The sequence below is a fragment of the Anopheles aquasalis genome, chromosome 2 (genome assembly GCF_943734665.1).
Source record: "Anopheles aquasalis chromosome 2, idAnoAquaMG_Q_19, whole genome shotgun sequence".
NCBI classification, from domain to species: Eukaryota; Metazoa; Arthropoda; class Insecta; order Diptera; family Culicidae; genus Anopheles; species Anopheles aquasalis.
Window position 1 is genome coordinate 59110647 of NC_064877.1, and position 7500 is coordinate 59118146.

At 47.6% G+C, this 7500-nt stretch overlaps 1 protein-coding gene across 1 annotated transcript in view; it reads left to right on the top strand.

Moving 5' to 3' along the window:
• Positions 1 to 7500, top strand: part of LOC126581711 (uncharacterized) — a 94819-nt gene that overhangs the window by 71047 nt on the left and 16272 nt on the right. The gene's annotated exons all lie outside the window — the stretch shown is intronic.

Genomic DNA, 7500 nt, shown 5'->3' on the forward strand with positions numbered 1-7500 from the left:
ACCCCTTTTCGCTCGCTTGCTTTCTTCGGATCGCCAAGGACCTGAGAGCCCTTTCCATGGCGAGACAAGAGCGAAAAATGGCGAGGAAGAAGTTTGTGCACTCGCCACGCAGAATACGTCACGTGCGCTGGGACCTGGACGTGTGGCAACGGAAGTGGGTCGTGTGGGTGTCCTGGATCACGCTGCACGCGCAGTAAGTTGCTGGTTCACTTCCGTCCTCCCAACCGGCACCCGATGGCCACCGTTGGTTTCGTATTCTTCCGCATCGCTGGGGGCGTAAAACGTGGAACAAACGGAACAACAAGCTTCCGGCCTCAACTTGTCGCTTCTTTGCACCGTCCCCCCCACCGCCCCCCCCCCCTCACTCTTCCCATTTGTCCCCTTTTTTCGTCAACAGGCACGTCACGAGCGACAGAAAATGAGAGGGATTATAAGTTTGTTCGCAACCTCAACTTCAACTCAGCTTCGCACAATCGTACTTGTGCTGGAACTTTTCAATTGGTTTCTCGCGCGGGCGGGAAGGTTTTCAATTACAGCTGTACTCGAATTTGGACAGCGACGGGGGCTTTAAGAAATTTATAGCGAAACAGCAGCAACAACGAGAATACCGTGAATGAAACTCTAAGCTCCCGGCGGTAGCAGCTCAGTATTGGCTGGCTCCGGTTTTTGCGTAACGCTTTTTTTTTTGGGGACCGGGCGGGGCCGGGCCACCAAATACTTGAAGCAGGAGGTTACGGTGTCCTGTTTGTCCTCCGTGGAATGAGGAAGAACAACTTGTTGACAGTGGCCGTCAATCGGAGATTTAACGGTCCGCGAGTTCACGCTTTTGTCCTGCAAACGGAATCGAAAATGTTTCCCTTCTTGCAAAAGACAGTTTGTGGAATGAATCTGGCTCACGAGAGGGAGAGAGAGAGAAGCAAGTAATAACATCTTCAACAACGACAAGTAGCTAATTCATGTTTCACTTCTGAACAACCTCGTTCCACTCAGAGCTATTGGCCGTGTATTTATTGTGCATTTATCTCCATTAACTTTTCTGTGGCATGCGTCATTTTCCTTCTTGATTGTTTGGTTGATGAAGCTCGTGAAATGGAATTGTAAACTGTAGAGCACCAAGTGCAAAAAGGTTGGCCCTTTGAAATTACGAGTAAATGGCATCAATTGAAGATAGAATGGTTGATTGAATCGCTCCAATTGTTAATCAGATTTTAAACAAAAAGTCTTCAATTTTCCAACGCAACCTGTGTTTCTTTGAAAGGACCAACTAACGATGGTAAATCGTGAGAACTTTCTATCTTCCTGCGCATATTGTACCTCATTGGAAAACCTCTAGGCATGACCAAATAGTCTAGTCAAACAATTCAATTACTACCGAGCTTTTCCATTCTTTACCCAGCTTAACTCCTCTGTGCCGCTTCGCAGTAGCTCTATCAGTGATCGTCGCCTATAAGAAGCTTCGCGAGCATAGCTGCACGCAGCACCCTCATCCCTCATGCCCAAAAAGGATTGCGGTTTTCCAATCTCTCGACGAGTCGGAACGCGCCCGAAAACCCGATTACCCCGGTAAAACAATTGCGCGCCTCGGCGCAAATTGAATTGTCGAAAAGCCAATCGAATCGGTCGGCACTCGTCGATAGCAAAGCCGTTCTTTCTGTTTCAAATGGTCCAATGGTGGGTTTGAATAGCGGTGCGATTGACGGAATTCCGGAACGCAAAGGCCGCGGAATGCAATGATTTGCGTAAATAATGATTCCCAAAGTATTGTCTGCTGTGCCATAACTGGCGCGATGGAAGCATCCATTAGGATAATCCACAAATTTTTCGCAAATCAAATCACCATCCCTCGATAGATTCTAACGAACTCTGTTCCCTTTTTAGGGAGTGCAAGGAAAAATGAGATTATTATTTAAATATTCTAGTAAAGAATCTGATCCGCTAAACCATTGAAAACGATTCAAACGAATTTGGGATCGCGATTCACGTTCATGTCATCAACCGTAGACACTTTCAGCGCGCAGTCACTTCGAAATTACCCACCATATCCAGAAACAGTTGAGCTGCATTGCAGTTTCTAGCCTTCCCGAACTCGATGTGGCATGCCACCGTCGCACAACAACCCGGTCAACGTTAGCCCGAAATTAGTTTAGTTGCATCGACAGTTTAGTTGCTCCTCCTATTCGACGGCCGCAACCATCAGGACGGAAGTGCTACAATGGTGAATGAATTATTTGGTATTGCGGAACACGCGCAGTTTGCCGAAGCTGCACAATGAATTATTTCGTCATTGTGGCCAAACTTACAAACGCTGCACAAAAGCCACTTCCTGCCTGCCACTTCCTGGCTAGCAAGGCGACGCGACACGCCACGCTGCCTCGCTAATTCCACTTTAATTGAATTATTAATGTTTTCCTTCGTTCACTTCGTCCTGTCGTCGACAGCGGCCACGACGACCACGACGACGACTTGGAGCCTATGGTCCGGTTGCAATGGAATTTACTCAAACATTACCTTAACACCAATCTTAGAACCGGGACAATTTGCTTCTTTGTCTCGGAAATAGATTGCCCCGGGCCTGTGGCGTGGAGTGGCGGATGTCCTGGGCCCGGGCACGCTACCACGTTGTCGCCACTTTGGACCGCACCGGATCTTAAGATCCGTTTGTGTGCCCGAGAGTTCGGTCTTTGGTCTTCACGTGGCTCCACGACGTGCTGCTGCTGTGGCTGCTGCTGCTGGTTGCTTGCTCGTGTAATGTGAGCTGACTTGCATAAATTATGCAACTGGACCACCAACCATGGTCCTCCGCCAGTATCCCCGATGCCGATCACTTTGTCGTAGGCCGCCAGCGAGTGGGTCAACTGTGCATAAGTAGTAGCAGCAGAAGCACGATCAGTGAAGTCGGTGCCACGGCACCAGCACCGGCAAGTGGGCACAGCGAGTGATTTGAAATTAATCAAAATCACTGCACGAGCCCGGGACGGGTGGTGGCGGGCCGCCGAGTGTGCTTGGCCGAGGGCGCGTGCTCGGTGTTGAAGGATGAGTAAAATATTACTTTAACACCGTCACGCCCATTTGAAGACCGCACTGGGTCGTGTACTGGTATGCGCTACGGAGAACATGGAGTCACAAGGAGTCAGAGGCGAGTAGCTCAACGTCTATTAATACTAGATTAGATTACGGGCAGTGTGGATCTCGTGCAAAATGCTTTTCAAATATTATTTTTCGATTAACTGCTTAATGAGCTGAGGGTAGAAAGCTTTAAACACCTCTTATAGATTGGATAGCCACAAGAATTGAAGAAGATTTTTATGTTTATCTTAGTCTTATGAATTGTTTTTGCAATAAGCGCATAGCTGCTCCAAGTGCAAATACGAGTTGATGCACCTCCGTTACCGAAATCCGATTATGGAGACGCCAGGTAATCGGTAAAATTGCATACTTTTAAGAGTGTGTAATAGAAATTTAAACGGGAAAATAACCAAGGAAACTCAAACTCCATCATGTGGCGAATGTTAAAATGTTGGAAAAATGTTTCTTCATTCCATTTTTCGAACACTACCGTCATTGCAAATATATTATCAATCTTCAGTTCCCACATATGCATAGAATAAAATTACATAAAACATACAATTAATAACCATGCTTATGAAACTGTTATAGATTTATTTCTTTTATTTTGTTACAAACATAGGACGATGATGCCTTTTTCTGAACGAAATAGAGAGAATAGACCATTCCAATTCCGATTCTGGGGTCTAAAAGAGAAAAAAATAAAAATGAAACAAATATGCCATTTAAGGGTAAACAAAGCAATCCAAGGATTTAAAATTGTCGAACGGGAAGGTAATTATATGTTATTTGGTTATTTGTCAATACTTTCTTATATTTTAATAGTCTAACTTAGTGACATAAAGTTAAGCTATAACCGTTTACGCGATTTAAAGCAATTTTCAATAGCTTTCTTTATGAACTATTCGTGACTCATCAACAAGTAAACGAGTGCTATTATTCTTTTCTGCAAATGATGATTACTCGATAACAAAAATGGAGCTAAAAGATTGTTTATTTCAAATCCTTCCCTAATAGTCAGTGCGCACAAAAGCAACAATTCCACGACACGGCGCACCAAAGACGCCACGCTCGATGGAGTGACACACATTATCGAAAATTAAAATAGACCCATTCACACGATAAAACCACCCCCCAAACAAAAGCCCCCCTACAACAACAACGACGTCGCATCGTCAAGGAAGGTGTCGCTCAAAAAGAGAAACAACTCCGGCTCAAACTCACCATCCACTGAATGCCTTTCCTCGTTGACTTGACTGAAAGGCTTACACAACATGTCCATTGTTCGCGTCCACCAAATGAACAACCACAGCGACACAGAGGCTTGACAGAAATTTGTTAATCTTCTTGCTCAAACACAACACAACAAGACGGGACCACGGCAACACTGCCACGACTGTTCTACTGTGGCATTCCGGCCGTAGCATTCCAACAGGCTCATTACTTACACTCACTTGAATGCATCATGGAGCGCACCGGGACCGACCTCTGCTGATCCGGTGGATAAGGCTAAGGACTTCTGCCGCTCCTGCAGTGAGCACATATTTTTGCAAACAAAGCATAACATCACCCCGACACGACACGGCCGATGTGTTGCGGCGTGCCCACCCCCCGCTGTGGCGCGTGTGCGGTTTGTGCGGCGAGAAAAGAATGGAATTACAGCCCACTGAACAATGAAGCCACGAACCGCGCGCTCGCACACCCACAGATAAACACAAAAAGGACTCTTGCTGAAGGCCTGCGTGACGTCCACGGTGAAGGAGGACGTCAGCAATTGAGTGATGAGCCGGATGGGACGTCGTCACCCGTTTCTTCACGTCACCGTTCGTGCCGGTTTGAAGATGATGCTTTTGTGTGCGTGCGAAGGAGAGAGAAAGAACGAGAGAGGGAGCGCAACACATTATGACCTCTTTGCCGATCATTAAAAGCCATCAAAAGGAAGCGGGAGGCATTCAATGGCAGCATCCCTTTTTGCGCCAACGACGACCGACCGAAAAGGAAAGACTCCCTCTTTTGTTCACCCTTTGGAGCTCCTTGCCCTCCATCTTTTCTCCTCTGGGGGTTCCTCTGTCACAACAGCTTAGCACGTCACTTGCATTTGCACAGGAGGACGTCAGTTGGAACCTTGAACGGCATCCTCATCTACCCGTCTACCGCTCGATTACACGATCGCCCTCGCCTGTAGCAGTGTGAGATGAATGTAGCAGTGGTGGGGTGGCATATGAAAGAGCATACTGTTGCCGCCCATTTGCGCAATGGATGCGAATCTTTTGCATGTGCTCCTGCCAGCCACAATGCCACTCCACATTGAGCATCAACGTCAACGTCCGTGGCCGGTACTGTGTCTGTACGGACCCTTTCCGTTTGCCCTTTGCACTCGTCGTCGTCGTCGTCGTCGTCGAGTTGTGCTTCTTCTGCTCCAGCAGATGAATATAGCAGTCGAGGGGTTGGTGCATCTGCTGCTACTTCTGTTACAAGAAGACACACATCGAGGGACCAGATGAACAAAATGGACTAAAAGAATGGCAGCAGCAGCAGCCGCACCAGCAGAGGGACGAAAAATGCTTCCCAGAATCCCTGCAACCATTCGCCTCCTTTCATTAACGGTGAAGAACGATGTCTTAACGGAGTGAAGCCCGAGATGGAGACAAAGAGGCGAGTCACGTCACGCGGTTTGCGACGGAATTGCGGCGGCTCCAAGTACCATTATGATGTGTTTTATGCTCGGTACTACCCTCTTTCTCTTGGCTTTTTTTGTTGTTGCAGATGCTGGTGTCATTTCACTGATGGTTGGGTCGAACAAAGTGCACACATTACAATGTTTCCGCAGCTCATGCGTCCTGTGGGGGGCTCCATTATATTTGTCTTTTGTGGTGCATTCCCTGGAAACATGGATTGTCGTGGTAGGGCCTACTTTGTCGGTTCAGCTGGGTCGCATTTGCCATTCTTTTCTGTCAACCTAGGAGGAGCGAAAGACCAATGCTGACAGCATTTATGCCACGTTGTTGAACGGATTAATCGAAAAAGGGTTCCAACTTTTGATCTTCAATTCCTCTGTCACAATCCTCAACTCCACCGACACGGAATTGAGTACGGTAAATCAGCTCATTACGAGGCTATGGCTTCCCTTAGTGTCACGTTGAACCCGGGCCGGCGAGGTTGGCTAATGGAATTACCGAAACCAAACCGAACTCATCGCCATCGAGCTTGGGTTATTCGAGTCGTCTTTTTGGACGGGCGCCGGACTAATCATTCAACAATTCTGTCCGTGAATCCTGTCCGAACAGAACCGTGGCCAGAATGATGAATTCAAACCAACTCCTCCCCAAAGACACCGCGTGGCCTTTTGGAAAAGAATCTCCGGGACACCATGAGGAGAGCAGCAACAGCAGCAGCAGCTACCGGCACGTGACTCCAATATTAATCCTTCAAATCCCGAACCCCGGAACCCGTCCAGGTGGAGGTCGCCCTGATGGTGGTTGGCCGGACAAAAGTGTCAAATTGATGCTTCAAAGGAAAAGGATTTTTGGAAGCATTTTTTTTTGTGCTCCCTCCTTCTCTTCCAACCACCTCCACGGTTCTAAATACACCTTCCGGTGCGGAATCAATCAATACCTTTGTTCTGACACGACGCGCCGGATCAAGTGCGGCGCGAATCCTTGTGAGGACAGAGTTTCCGCAGCTGGCAGGAGAAACCATTCGCCAGAAACCGGCGTTTTGCGATGGATCGAAATGAGATTTCACTCCACGTGGCTGCTCACGAACAACGAATTGATTGAGGAGGATGGACGTAGAAGGGGTCACAAGGGGGGGAGCGGAAACAGAAAAAGGATTTAATTTTATGGATTTTTCTGACCCTCCCAGTGGAACTGCTGCTGCTGCTGCTGCTGTCAGAATGGCCTTTTGGAGAAGTTCAGAAACAGCGAATAAAAGGGAGCAATGTAAAAGACCCACCCTGGACACAAACGCGCGGTTCGTTCAGGCAACGCTTGACGGCATTGGCCGCGAGTGTGGCAGGCAGCTGGGGCAGCTGGGGCAGCTGGGGCGTGGTGTCAGTTGGAATAAGGGTGCGTATGATGAGCGGTCTGGACGTTTGAAATATTTAATTAAGATCCTTCCAGATCAAAGGAGCCAGTCAAGTCCAGCTGGTTTTTTTTCACGATCAAGTTTTGGTTCAGCTTCTACGGCGTTGCGTATCGGAAAATGTGTTCGTGAATGTCCGGTACGTGCGCCAGTACACCTCACTTGGGGAATCCAAGACAACAGATAACTGAGTTGTAGTAGTGTTTGAAGTGATTGAAGATGACTGATCATGATATGACATGAATATGAAGTTCGTTGATGAGGTATCCCAAATTTCCCAGAATATAATTGTGGCTAATTGTTATAGCGTACTAAAATATCATAATTGGTACCGTATGCTGCTAAAACGGG